The 14,173-nt window shown below is 39.3% G+C and overlaps 1 non-coding gene across 1 annotated transcript; it reads right to left on the bottom strand.

Annotated features, from left to right (window-relative positions):
- Positions 1-8,357: 8,357 nt before the first annotated feature.
- LOC149240220 (U6 spliceosomal RNA) lies at positions 8,358-8,460 on the bottom strand. Its single transcript, XR_016246803.1, has one exon. It is a non-coding gene; the product is annotated as a U6 spliceosomal RNA (small nuclear RNA).
- Positions 8,461-14,173: the final 5,713 nt, after the last annotated feature.

The following is a 14,173-nucleotide window of genomic DNA, read 5'->3' as shown; positions in this document are numbered from 1 at the left end:
TGTGTGTCAAAAATAAAAGAGTCACTATTCTCCATACATTCGAGACATATGTCTCTCAAAACATCAAAAAGAAACCTAGGCGACTACTGTGCTGGGTTGTGCTCCCTGTAGCACACAGCCGCTCGTGCCACCCGCCTCAACAAGCGGTGCACCTTGGGTGCCACCCCCACTGTATGGATCTGGTGCTCTATGGGAACCTCCTCGACTCCCTGATAGTCTGGCACGCCCTCCAGCAACCCCTCAAGGTTGCGAGCTATGGTCTCTGAAGTATCAACTCCTTGAGGGACCAAGGCAAGGACATCGGCTCCTTGCCCCTCTCTCCGTGCCTCTGGGGCTAAGCCGATGGGTCTAACAGGTCCCACATCTGCACATAGCGACATTTATCAAGACATATGCATTAAAATAAAAAAATATTAATTTTTTTTAGAAAAAATCAAGTGTCATACCTCCATCATCCCAGTGATCTCCCGCGGGCAGTGGCATGTCAGGATCGTTGCGGAAATCCATACCTGCGTACGGCCAGTCCTCAACGAAAACGATCTGCTGCTCCAACCACTCTCGAAAGATCACTCCCCAAGTAGCTGGCTGGCCACCACCCCCGCGTGGCATAATGCGAGCCCTTCGAGTGGCCCTTGTCTCCCGGGGACTTCTAGGAGGATCCACGGCCATAGTCTGCAGCCGCATGACTGGCACCCGCTCCAGAATGAGTGGGAGTAAGAGCGACCCATAGCCAAACTGTTTCGACTCTCCGCGTCGACAGTTGTTGAGTTGCCTCTTCATGCTGTTGGTCACCGCAGTGGCCCAATCAAACACTGTAGGCTGTAGACAATCAAGAGCTAGTAGCAGGTGGGTCTTTGAGGCCTCGTGGTTGGCCAAACATCCCGTTGCCCGGGTCACCATAAAAAGGATGGTGCGAAGGACTATATCTCTCATCGTGGGAATTGACACCTTCCCACTCCGCGATTTCTCCGCCCCTGGACATACTCGAGCCATGAGTTGGTCGAGAGTCTCGCCACTGGGCCGCTGCCCCTCTAGAATGGGCCTCGCACCCCGGCGCGACAATCCAGTCAAGAAATATATGTCCATATGGTCGAACTCAATGTCTTTACCGCGGATGGTAAATTTGCCGTCTATTGGGTTCCATGACCGGATCAAGAACTCAAGTAAGTCATGATGAGCTCTCAAGCGTGGAGTCAGGAAGAATTTTAGGAATCCGCACGCCCGCATGGAATCTCGGCAATCCGCTCTTGCAAAAGCGGCTATGTCCTCAACATCGTGGGCCCTCTCTTGCCACTGGAAGGCCATTGCGTCTTGCATGAGCATTAAAAGCAATTAGAATGCTGGCTAATGAGAATTTCACGTTCAAAATATAAAAAATGAAATTTGATTGCGCCAGCGCGGCTGTTTTTAAAACAGTCGCGCTGACAATGGCGGTCCCTTTGTATTTTCTCCAGGTCAGCGCGGAAGAACACGGGTTTTCTGCGCTGACCCGAAATCTGGGGCGTGTAATTTTCATCGGTCAGCGCGGTCCCGAGCGGGAAACCCGCGCTGACCGAGAGCGCACCGATGGCTCAAAAAATTGCCCAATTGGGCCAATCCCACCGCCAAAATGCTTACAAAAGGACTCAAAAAACGGCGCATGGCAAGAGGAACCTACCTGGAGCAAGTCGTTCGCCGAATGGTGTCCGCACGAGGAAGAATTGGCTCCGTCAACTTCACAGCTTCACAACGTTCTCAAAGGCTCAATTTGGTAACAATGGTGAAAATGACTATTTACCTTTCTATTTATAGTAAAAATGGCTTAATTGACTATAAGTTTTACGAATATGGGTTTTTGGTCATGCTTTTACAACGGATTTAGCACTTCTGTCAATGTCTTATACATGTTTCAATATATTTTTAACATGTCGAATGGATTTATGCGGGTTTTTTTATTGTGCAGGTCCTCAGAAACGATGAAGATCATAATGATCCTAAAATCACTTGGTCCCAAAAATGTCGTCTTTGAGCTCTTTTCCGACATGAAACAAGAAAAGATGGCCGAGCCTCCTTTCAGGTCGTTAAAGGGAACGAGAGGCGGTCATTTTAAGCTCTTTTTCCGATCGTGTAACTTAAAAAGATTGCCGGGTGTTTGTCGTTTCGCACTTGTTATCGGCTCTAAAACGACGTGTTTCCGACCGCTTTTTTACTTTTTCAGGTCGAAAGCACTATTTACGAAAAGTACTCCTCGATCGTAATGGTCGGGCGGTTCTTTCGGGCATCGTTTTATACTTTTTCGGGCTCGAGAGACACAACTGTACGAAAAAGGACCCCCCTGGAGTCTCCTTTTCCGCTGTCTTTTCAGACTCTCTAAACAAGAAAAGACGCCGAGTTTTTCCTTTGTTAGGCTCGTTAAACACTTGATGACATCGGGCATTGTCGAAATGACACTCTTCAAGCATATGCTATCCCCGTCAAGCTTGTCATCCAAAAATAACCGGGGTACCTGCCAGGAATGGTGGGGAAAATGGAACTGTAATCATAGTCGTGTCGGCAGTATGTCGCTCTTGAACATGGCACTCCTCTGCTTCGTGTCTGGGTGGGCCCATCTCATCTTGTTTTTCACTAGCCTCCGTGGGTTTGGGTTATCCTATTTTGGCCTCTCATCTGCTCATTGCCATCGTCACCATACCCTTTGCTCATTCGATGTCAAATACTGCCAAATCCGCTATAGTGCCGCCGATATGTTCAAGAGAAGTTGACCTCTGCAATAATACAACCTCCTCTGCTATCTCACACAAATCATTTTACCTCTGTCTCGTGTCGATGATGTGGGAATCATTATGGCCCACCTTCGATCAAGGTCACTTCCTGTCGACTTCAGCTCATTATCCGGGAAGGTGACTTAGAGACTCCCTTCAGGTGCCTTAGAGCCTGCATGCCCTAATGGCAGGTTCTTCATGTTCGACGCGAGGTTTACATCATTGGCCTCCGATCGAATGATTCCGTGGGTGTTCGACACCAGCTCATTGATTCACATGCCGCGGATTGTACCTATAGTACCTTGAGGACCATTGTCATTATTGGTGGTACCTCTCGCGTCTGTTAACAGTTTTCATCATTGGCTGGTAATCAGACGATGTTCATGCATGTTCGACTTCAGCCCATGTATTCACATGTTTGAACTTGTACTTTGTTCGGGTCGGGACGGAGCGCAAGACCCTGGATCCCTGTCTGTTATGGTCCAGGTTGCGATTTTGTGGATGATCATTACATGACTCATTGATGGATGGCTGCGCCCATACCTGAGTCTTCATGGATGGCTGCGACCATACCTTATCATTATTTTGGTCTCTCTAGCTGGGTGGCTGCGTCCATTCCACAGACCTTTTCGCATGTCTTTTGGATGGCTGCGCCCATGCCTAGACTGCATGTACTTGATTATCAGAGATATTCGGTCCTTCCTGGTGGTGTTCCAGTTCGGCAAGTGTCGTAAAGCATTTCACCCCTCCTACTCTCTCAGTCTTCATGCTTTAGGGGGCATTTGTTACACAGTAATTTGTCACTGTCTCCCTGTCAGTCACCCTACTGTGTCGGGAATTCACAATAATCAAGTTCATGCCTTCTGAACTGGCCCAAAACCCACTTTTCCAAAGTTTTCCTCATCAGCGCGTCTGTTTCTAAAATATCCGCGTTGACTGGCGGCTCGTAGTGTATTCAGTGCACTGCCAGCGCGGAAGCACATCACTTTTCTGCGCTGGTCGCATTTTATGAGCCAGCGCGCCTCTCCTTTGTATCGGGTCGCGCTGACATGACTTTCCCAGTTATTGAGGTGCGACGTCAGCGCGTCAGTTACCTCATAATCCACGCTGATCCTGTTTGGGCGAATTTGTTCCAACAGCCAGCCTTCCAGATAAATCCAGGTTTGGTTATTGGCTTTGTGAGTATCGACTCCCTTCTATGGCATGTCTGTTCGACCCTTTGTAACCATTTCCCTCAAGGATAAGCTCATCCTTCCACCCTTTTAGGAGGCTCCTTCTCCTATATAAACTTCCACCATTACCATGAGCAGCTAGTTTGGAATAGCTTGGATTGTGTAGAGCTTATAGTGCTCAGATTGCTGCTACTATAGGTATTTGCTGTGCTAAGTGTGGAAGTGATTGATAGCTTAGGGAAGGTTGTTTTGTGTTGCTTGTGTGAGAGAGAGTTTCTTGTCTTGGGAGAATCATTTCCAAAGGTGAATGCTTGAGACGCTTGCTGACTGGCCCCTCCTGAGAAGGATACCGACGTCAGAACATTTGGTTGTACTCTTCTCTGTCTTGATTAATAATAGATGACTGCTATTATTGTTCCATTCTCATTTGTCTATGCAATGGTTAAATGTGAATTACATCTTTTCTGACTGATGTATGGTTGCTTTTACTATATTTCACGCTTGCGTTTGTTTCCTCTTCGTGTGTGCAGGTATCTATTCTCGGGGATCGCGGAGGATTGTGACCAGCCAAAGCGAAGGAGCGAAGGAAACATCTCTTCATCAAGCGACAACGCTGGAATCCAAGTAGGTTCTCTTTACCTCTTGTTTAATTGTAATTAGGAGCATGCATAGCAACATTGTTTGATTGTTGCTAGACCCTTGCTGGGCTAGTAGGGATCGCCTCTATCCGTAGAGGGGATTTACCTCTCCAACAGTGTCCACCAAGACTATCTCTTGGTCTCAGCCATGAGAAGTCCACCCAAGAGTGTGCCCTCCAATCTGTCCATGAGTCATGCCGGGCACTTAGCCATGTGGCTAAAGCACGACTCATTCATCCACAACGGTCATCAAGTTCCTCCCTTGTCACGGGCCATTGCACCTTCTACCATAAGGTCACAAGCAGCCCCAACAAGTCCTGCAACAATTGAAAATCCTTGTTCCTCCATACAAGGTCTCATCATAGACACCCATGGAAAGATCCTCCATAGCATCGGCAAACTGGCTTTGCCCTTCTCTGCATACGGTCCATCTACCAAATGCCCAAATGAAACACAAGTATCAATACTTACTTCATCATCATGAGGCTCTTCCTCATTCATCCATGTCCACAAACTGCACGATCCTGGTCCAACTTGATCATCCTCAAGTTCGTCCTCCATCATGGTCATGTCTGCAACATCTTCAACTATCACGACTTCCTCTTCCTTGTTAGCACAATCTGCAACTTCATCTTGCTCCATTGTCCAACCAAGTTGAAGAAGCTCTTCTTCAACATTCTTTTCCAAGGCTTCAAGTTCTTCATGGATACGGGGCTTCTCTTCCTTCAACCTTTTCAACCTGTCCAAGGTAAGCAAGAGCTTCCTTCCACCTTCTCCCAAACTTGCCATGCCTTATCGTTCAGCTTGGTCCAAGCACCGAGCTTCACCTCTGCTAAACCTGCTTCCACTGTAATCAACTGTCAAGTTTCCAAGTGTACCCACACTTGCACTTCGTCACAAGAAACCCTGCTTTAACACCAGCTCCAACCGAGCTCCGATACCAACTGTCAAGTTGTGTATCAGCTTTAAACCTTCACGAGCAAACCTTGCTTTGATACCAACTGTCATGCCCCTACACCTGCGGTAGTCTTCCAACCACTTGTAGCAAGGTTCGGCACCACCGAACGCGTTCTTTTCACCAATACTAACATTCGTGGACTACGCCTACTTTCACATTAACATACTTAGCTTGTGTTTCGCAACTAAGTAAAAGCAATTATCCTTTATACTTAATGAAGCCCATACTCGTTCATTATCATCATGCAATTATATCGAGAACAATAACAATTGCAAACAAGTATAAAGGGGAGGGGCAACTCCCCGTAATGTGAGTCTGCCTGACAATTTTATTAAGAATATTAGATTAAAATACAAGCGTGTCTTGGCCGAACCAAGTCTCACACTTAACCGAATATTACAACAGAAAGGCAATCCTGCCTTTACAACATCTTGTGCATCTCTTGCACAAAGGACGGTGCTCACTCGAGCCACCAAGAATCCTTGCCAAGTCTTACACCAAGATCACACCTTAGAATCCACCCCGAGCACACTTGCCCAACCTTCGACCTGATACAAGACTTCTCCAAGCATACAGTGTTCCTTAAGGTAATGCACATGAGATATGCGCAAGTCCTCCTCTTAACTGCGCACTTCCTTTCTTGCCTTATGCGAAGATCTCAAGAGTGAATGCGTTGGATGCTTATGAGCTCTCAACGTATGCCATATATATGCATACTACATAGTTTTATGTGTGGTCCCATATGTGGGTGGTAGCCCTTTGGCCGACCCCCAAACTGGCATTCACACACCCTTTACAACCTTTATTCAAGTCGGCCTTACCACCGTAAGCCAACCTCCACGCACATGTATAAACCTTGCACTTCATTTCACCATGCTTAACTTTCGTCGCATGGTCTTTCAGAATTTCGTCGCTTCTCCGTTCAGTGTGCGCCCGTCGTGCGCCCGCACGCCCTCGTGCACGACTCGCCGGCGCCCGTCGCACCACAGCTCGAAGGCCTTACATCAGGGGTCAAATCACATTGAGTATATTATTCTGCTATGGTGTGTGGCTCAAGGAGTAGATTCCCCTTATCCGTGAGGTGTGCGGCTTAAGGAGTAGACTGGTCAAATCACATTGAGTATATTATCCTACTATGGTGTGCGGCTCAAGGAGTAGACTCCCCTTATAGGTGTGCGGCTCAAGGAGTAGACTCCCCTTATCCGTTAGGTGTGCGGCTCAAGGAGTAGACTCCCCTTATCAGTGAGCCTTGGCTCTTGCCAAAATCATAAGAAATTAGTATATTTGCTTGCAGGTTGTTGGATGTATTCTTGGTGTTATAGTGGGAGTAGACTCCCCTTATCCGTGAGTCTCGGCTCTTGTCAAAATCATAAGAAATTAGTATTTTTGCTTGCGGGTTGTTGGATGTACTCTTGGTGTTATAATGGTAGTTACGAGAATTGATCCTGGGTCATCCTTAGATTAATCATAAGAAATTAGTATATCTACTTGCACGTTGTTGGATGTACTCTTGGTGTTATAGGAATTGATCTTGGGCCTTCTTTAGATTAATCATAAAAAATTAGTATACCTGCTTAGATTGTTGGATGTATTGTTGGTTTTATATTGGCAGCTACAAGAATTGATCCTCGGTCTTCCTTAAATTAAGTTTGACAATTACCGATTTACCCTCTTCCCTCTCCTATCAAGTATATACTACTAACTATTTAGAATTCACAGCCTGTAGAAATGTCTCCAACTTAAATATCAATGTTGTCATTTGCAGCAATGTTTATAAAAATTTTCAGATTCAAGTTGTCAAAGATTTACATAACCATTATTCCTTCCAAATATTGATTAAGCAAGGTTTTCACATAAATGTGTAAAGATATACACAACTTTATAAAATGTTTATAATGTCTTTAAAATCTAAGTGGTATGGTTTTAAAAAATATTGAAACTATAAGAATGATTACCGGCTCAAATCTATTCAACTCTGGATTTATTGGGTCCTAGACACTCTCTAGTTTAATAGGTAAGGTTTTATTTGCCATTTAATTTTAGATTTATTAGGTGTGAAACGCTTTCTAGTTTAATATAATTCAAATAAATAAATAAAAAATAATTATTAAGATTTATTGGGTCCTAGACACTCTAGTTTAATAGGTAAAGTTTTATTTGCCATTTAATTTTAGATTTATTAGGTGTGAGACGCTTTCTAGTTTAATATAATTCAATTACATAGATAAATAAAAATTATTAAGATTGATTAGGTGTGAAACGCTTTCTCGTTTAATAGGATTCAGTTACATAAATAAAAATTAATTAGTTAGTTAGTTAATGATGTATAACTTGGATGGTTAGTTGGCACTTAGCACCTGCTGGCTACCACCGTGTGTAAGAAAAACCATATTTGCTCAACTGTTTTCACTGATTCACAGAACTATCCCTCTTCAGTTCTGTCTTTTCCACATTTGGAACTGATATCTATCTCTATTGACCATCCTCTTTCTGCCTCTTTCATTATATCGAAATTCAAAATACAAAAGCTGTTCCTGATCTTCCAATTGTCTTATGTAAAACTACAAAACAGAAATACAAGTACTTTAATTATATTGCAAAGTATCTGAAATAATGGCTATTGAAAAAAGTACTTTAACATTTCTTCAATATATTCTAATGCTCCCTTGGAGCTGGAATGTAAAACTACAAAACAGAAATACAAGTACTTTAGTTATATTGCAAAGTATCTGAAATAATGGCTATTGAAAAAAGTACTTTAACATTTCTTCAATATATTCTAATGCTCCCTTGGAGCTGGAATGTTCTCTTTTCCTAAACAATGTATTTATCACCTTTTTTTAGCGCTAAAAAGTTGGACCATTTTTCGATTTGTGTGTGTCATCCTTGGTTAGGGGTCATGCTAATCTCTTCTATATCGTTTCAATTTTATCGGATGTTTCCGAAAAGACTAATGTATTTATCAACCGTATCAACCGCCTCAATGTTGCATCTGTTTTTAATAATAAATTTGCTATTTGATCTTGTTCTTTGTAGGATATTTTTTTAAAAGTTTTAATAACAACTTAATTCTGCCCGTTCCTCCAAATCATCAACCAATTTAGAACATTCAATAATCAATTTGGAGTCTCCAAAGACATTGATTTCATCCATGGCAAACCATTTGGCTCAGAAAAAGACTCTCCACACAGCAATAAACCCCATTTTTGTTTGTACCTATGCCATTGAACCATCTAAAATGGTAGTAATCTCTAAGCTCAATAACAAAGAATCTTTTGAGTAGTGTAATCTATTAGAATCATCTCTATTTAATTTAAAAAATATTATATTATTAAATTAAAAAAATAAAATAGTTAAATTATATTAAATTTAATAAACAAAATTTCAAATTTACAGTGAATTTTTATTATTACATTTTTTTGTTTAGCTAGATTGACTTTATTTTGATGATAGATAATGAAATTAATGAGAGCTTTTTTACGTGATCATGGATCATTTTCACATTAGGTTTTTTTGAATCATTTTCACATTAGGTTTTTTGGAAGAAAACTCATACGTAGTAGTACCTTCACCCTAAGTCTCATCATTTATCTACTCAAAAGTTGGGTATTCACAACACTTTAGCCACTCGCACATTTAGAGTTTTTGATGAAAGTCATCTTGAAGATGAGAAAACCCATCTCAAAGTTTTCAAAAATAATGGTTATAATAAGCTCCAATGTTTTAGGGCTTTCCTTAAGGATGACACGTGTTCCAAGATTAAAAAAGAACCCAATGATCAGTTTTATGGTGTACACTTACTTTTTATAGGACCACTCACAAGATTGCAATGATTCTAAGAAAGCACAAGGTTCCCTCAACCTTTAGGCCCTTTAACACTATACAAAGTTCCCTAAGATCTATAAAAGACACAATGAACCCAAAAAGTATGAAAGACGTTAATGTAATCCCTTGTTCATGTGGAACACCCCTCCCTATGTTCTTGTTCATGTGAACACCCTATGTTGTTGGTGAAACATGTGGAACACCCTATGTTGGTGCTGGTGAATAAATCAGAGGATTCAAGAATAACATGCCACAAATATCAAACATGAGAGATCCAGAGCATTAACATAACAAGTGGAAAAGACAAAACACCACATCTCCAACAAATCTCAAACATCAGAGAACCAGAGCATTAACATAACACGTGGAAAAGACAAAACACCACATCTCTATTGAAGGTGTGACGCCATTGTTAAGATAGATCATTTCCATCATTGTAACTTGAGATTGAAAGCATGCCAAGCAATATGAATAGAGACAATCGCTGCAAAATTAGTAATGGTTGGATCCCTCCTAAATATTATTTTTAATTTTAGTGTTTGGATTATTTAGGTTTGACCTAAATATCCGTGGAAAATTAGTAATGGTTGGATCCCTACTAAATATTATTTTTATTTTAGTATTTGGATTATTTAGGTTTGATCTAAATGTTTTTTATTTAAGTTTGATCATTTATTATTTTTATTTATTTTTATGTTGAATTTAGGCTTCTGTGATCCATGTCAAGTTATGAGAAAAAGGTTTTCAACGTAAATCACATGAAAGATCATTTGTCGACGCGTTTTGAACCAACCAGTGTGGTTCATTGTCAGGACAAGTTGAAGAATCAGATCCAGGCTGCATGTTAAATAGTATAACCGCTATAATTAACCAGGCACCTATAATAGTGATATTTGACCAGGTAATGTCTATATTTAACTGGAAGTTAGACCTAAAAATTATATTTGAGAGGGAAACGGCTAGATGGACTAGATAAGAGATAAGGATAGGAACACATAACTAGGTTTAAATGAAAAATAAATGTTTAGTTAGCTTAAATAAACAAATAATTATTAAATTAATTAAACAAATAATTATTTACTAGTTATTTTAAATAAATAAATAATTATTAAATTAATAATTATTAAATTAATAGTAAGTTAGTCAAACCTTTATTAAAAATGTTTAAATTTATATAATTAAATAGTTAGATAATTTAAGATAATGTAAAGAAGGTAACATATGAACTTTCCACAAGAGTTATATAATTAAATGTTTCATATTCATTTAAATATTTAGTTAATTAATAGTAAGTTTTATACATGATTGTTGTAAGATCTAATTCTAAAAAGTATAAGAGTAATCTTTTTATGTTCCAATTTTTGGATAAAATTGTCTAATATTATTATTAATATTATCATTTTTGTTTAGAAAATCTTCGGCAAAATCACATGACCAATCTTGTGTCGACGCGTTTCGAACCAACCAGTGTGGTTCATCGTCATTTTTATTTATTTATTTATTTAATTTTTTTTTAACCCTACATTCAAAATAATTACTATAATTCCAATCTATAATTAAACTAAATGTTGTAAATACATAAAGTAAAATTAATTGTTTTGATTATTTAAGTATTACCCAAATATTATTTTTATTTTATTATATTGATTTTATTAATTGTTTATTGTTTTGATTATTTAGGTTTGATGTAAATATTATTATTATTTTTATTTTTACATATACATTTCCCTTAATTCAATTTTAACAATTAGTATTTTATATTAAAATATTATTATTTAGTCAAATCTAATCATTTTCTTTATATGAAAACATTATTTATTTAGTCAAATTTAACTATTTTCTTTATATGAAAATATTATTTATTTAGTCAAATCTAACCATTTTCTTTATATGAAAATATTATTTATTTAGTCAAATCTAACCATTTTCTTTATATGAAAATATTATTTATTTAGTCAAATCTAACCATTATATCATAAGAGCTAATTTTTTTTCCTTGATGCCAAGATCTTGTTCTTTATATTGTCTTGAGGATGAACGAATAACTTTGATGATGTGATTTTTACCGAAAGTTTTTTGACTTTTCACAATATGGATCACAAAAGCTTAAATTCAATAATGAAATCTATTGGAATTAATAAAGTCAAGATAAGTTTGGATCTTAAGATAAATTTATTTTAAATTAGAATTTATCAAATATTTAAAAGATTTAATTTCATTATGGATGAATATAAATTTAAAATTGTGTGTTTTCAAGTCCAATATAGTAGAGATGTTGTAATGTTTAATATTTTTCAAGAAAATAAAATAAAAAACCTGAAATTAATAATTTTACTAATAATTAATAATTAAAGCTGCCTAATCTATCTTAACTCCTAATCTACTGAGCTAGAGAGGGACCAAATATTTTAAGATGCAAATCTTTTTTAGAGTGAAAAGAGATTTGATCTCTCTCATCCCTAGAGATTTAATCCCTCTTATAGTTTAGTAGATAAGAATTAAGATAGATTTTTAAATAGATCAAACTCTAAAAATGTAATTTGCTTAAAGAAAGTAAAACATATATATATATATATATATATATATATATATATATATATATATATATATATATATATATATATATATATTAACACACTTGGTTACTTTTTATATATTGCAAGAAAAAGGGGAAAGGAAGCTAGTTCGTTGTACAATCAGAGGAGGGATGGAATAAAAGTAATGCGTAAAAGGGAGCACAGTCTCCACATCTACTTCAACAACCCTGTTTCTTATAAACTTCAAAAAATATGGGATAACTTACCAAAATTTGACTTGTAACCTTAATCGCGAAGTAACCAAACCCGCACTTAACTTTGATAAAAAGCAAACTTAACCATAAACCCACACTTAACTTTGGAAAAGGTGGACATAAACACAAACAAACGGGAACCCGAATTCTGCTTTTCCAAATCCATGTCATGATTTTCGAAATTTACCTTTATTAGGCTCATCTCCACCGTTTATTTCCTCCGACAGATTTGACAGACACCACTGAATGCCGATCCTTCAACATGCATGTCACTCCACAACCATCGATCCACATGCGATAGATCTAACGGTTAACAGGGGTTTCGGGTGGGAATATCACGTGGAGAATAACCGCTCGATAAAACAGTATTCTCACCCCACCTACTTGCTATGTGTCCAACAGTGAGTGGAATCGGGGGGTTCCCTCCTGAAACCACTTACCGCTTAATCACCTCCTGAAAAACCATTCCTGCTTAATCTCGCCTTTTCTCTTTAACTAAGTCTGAAGCAAGTTAGCACCTGATGACCCTTGAACTGCCACATCGAGTTCCTCTCCCGAAACTACTGATGTCATTCCTCATCCGTTGATCTCTGGATCCAACGGTTCTTGTGCGATGATTCTTCATCTGTCTCCTCACTCTATCTTTGCGGCAATTCTTCACTATTTTGTGGGTTTTGTTCCTAATGTAATGGTCTCCGTTGAGGAGAGACTTGCTGCTGTTGAAATCCATACTATCTCGGGTTGCCTGGGAGCTTGCGCAAGTGAACGTAGAGACTTGACTGTTACTTGCATTACTGTTACGGTCCAGGCGTTTGTGGATGACATGACTAATGCCGCCTTCGCCTATGAGAGGAGGACAAATGAAATCTTGTTTCATCATATAGTGCAGATTTTTGGGACTATGAGTGTCATGTTCTCTAAGCAAGGCTGAAAATAGTTGAGAACCTCTGCTGACATATATCCTCTATTTTCCTCATGCTATCTCCATCTTGAGTTGGTGTTTTGATTCCCCCCCCCTCCTGAAAAACCATTCCTGCTTAATCTCGCCTTTTCTCTTTAACTAAGTCTGAAGCAAGTTAGCACCTGATGACCCTTGAACTGCCACATCGAGTTCCTCTCCCGAAACTACTGATGTCATTCCTCATCCGTTGATCTCTGGATCCAATGGTTCTTGTGCGATGATTCTTCATCTGTCTCCTCACTCTATCTTTGTGGCAATTCTTCACTATTTTGTGGGTTATGTTCCTAATGTAATGGTCTCCATTGAGGAGAGACTTGCTGCTGTTGAAAGCCATACTATCTCGGGTTGCCTAGGAGCTTGCGCAAGTGAACGTAGAGACTTGACTGTTACTTGCATTACTGTTACGGTCCAGGCGTTTGTGGATGACATGACTAATGCCGCCTTCGCCCAGGAGAGGAGGACAAATGAAATCTTGTTTCATCATATAGTGTAGATTTTTGGGACTATGAGTGTCATGTTCTCTAAACAAGGCTGAAAATAGTTGAGAACCTCTGCTGACATATATCCTCTATTTTCCTCATGCTATCTCCATCTTGAGTTGGTGTTTTGATTCCCCCCCCCTGTTCAATTTCTTGCGATGTTCTTCGGATCTATATCTTCTTTCTCAATCCTCATACTGGGTGAGGGGGTCATGGTATACTTTCTTCATATACTTCATTATTCTCTTTGACAACCCCAACTGGTCTGTCAATTTCTTTGTTGGCATGGCTATCAACGTCCTTATTTTGGTTTCTCAGGACATGCTTTATGGTTATTTTTCCCAGACTTTCAAAACTTGTTCTGATCCTTTGATAGATTTTGTTGATGGCTATGCTTTTGAAGTCCCTTTTGGCATCCAATGTGACTATTATGATAGCTAAGTCCCCTATTATTATAGGGTCCTTGATTGCATTTTTGTTTAAAAGCCTTGTACCTAGGAGAAGGCTATATGCTTCAGCCCTATTGTTTGTCATTTCTCCAAGGCTCCATTCATAGGTTATTATTTTTTGTCCATTTAGATCTAGTATAAATTCTCCCGCCCCTACTT

Source organism: Pinus tabuliformis, chromosome 8, assembly GCF_031772625.1.
Source record: "Pinus tabuliformis cultivar Carrire ecotype Pingquan chromosome 8, CPIR1, whole genome shotgun sequence".
Lineage (NCBI taxonomy): Eukaryota > Viridiplantae > Streptophyta > Pinopsida > Pinales > Pinaceae > Pinus > Pinus tabuliformis.
Note: the sequence above shows the minus strand (reverse complement) of the source record. Positions and strands in the feature narration are given on the sequence as shown.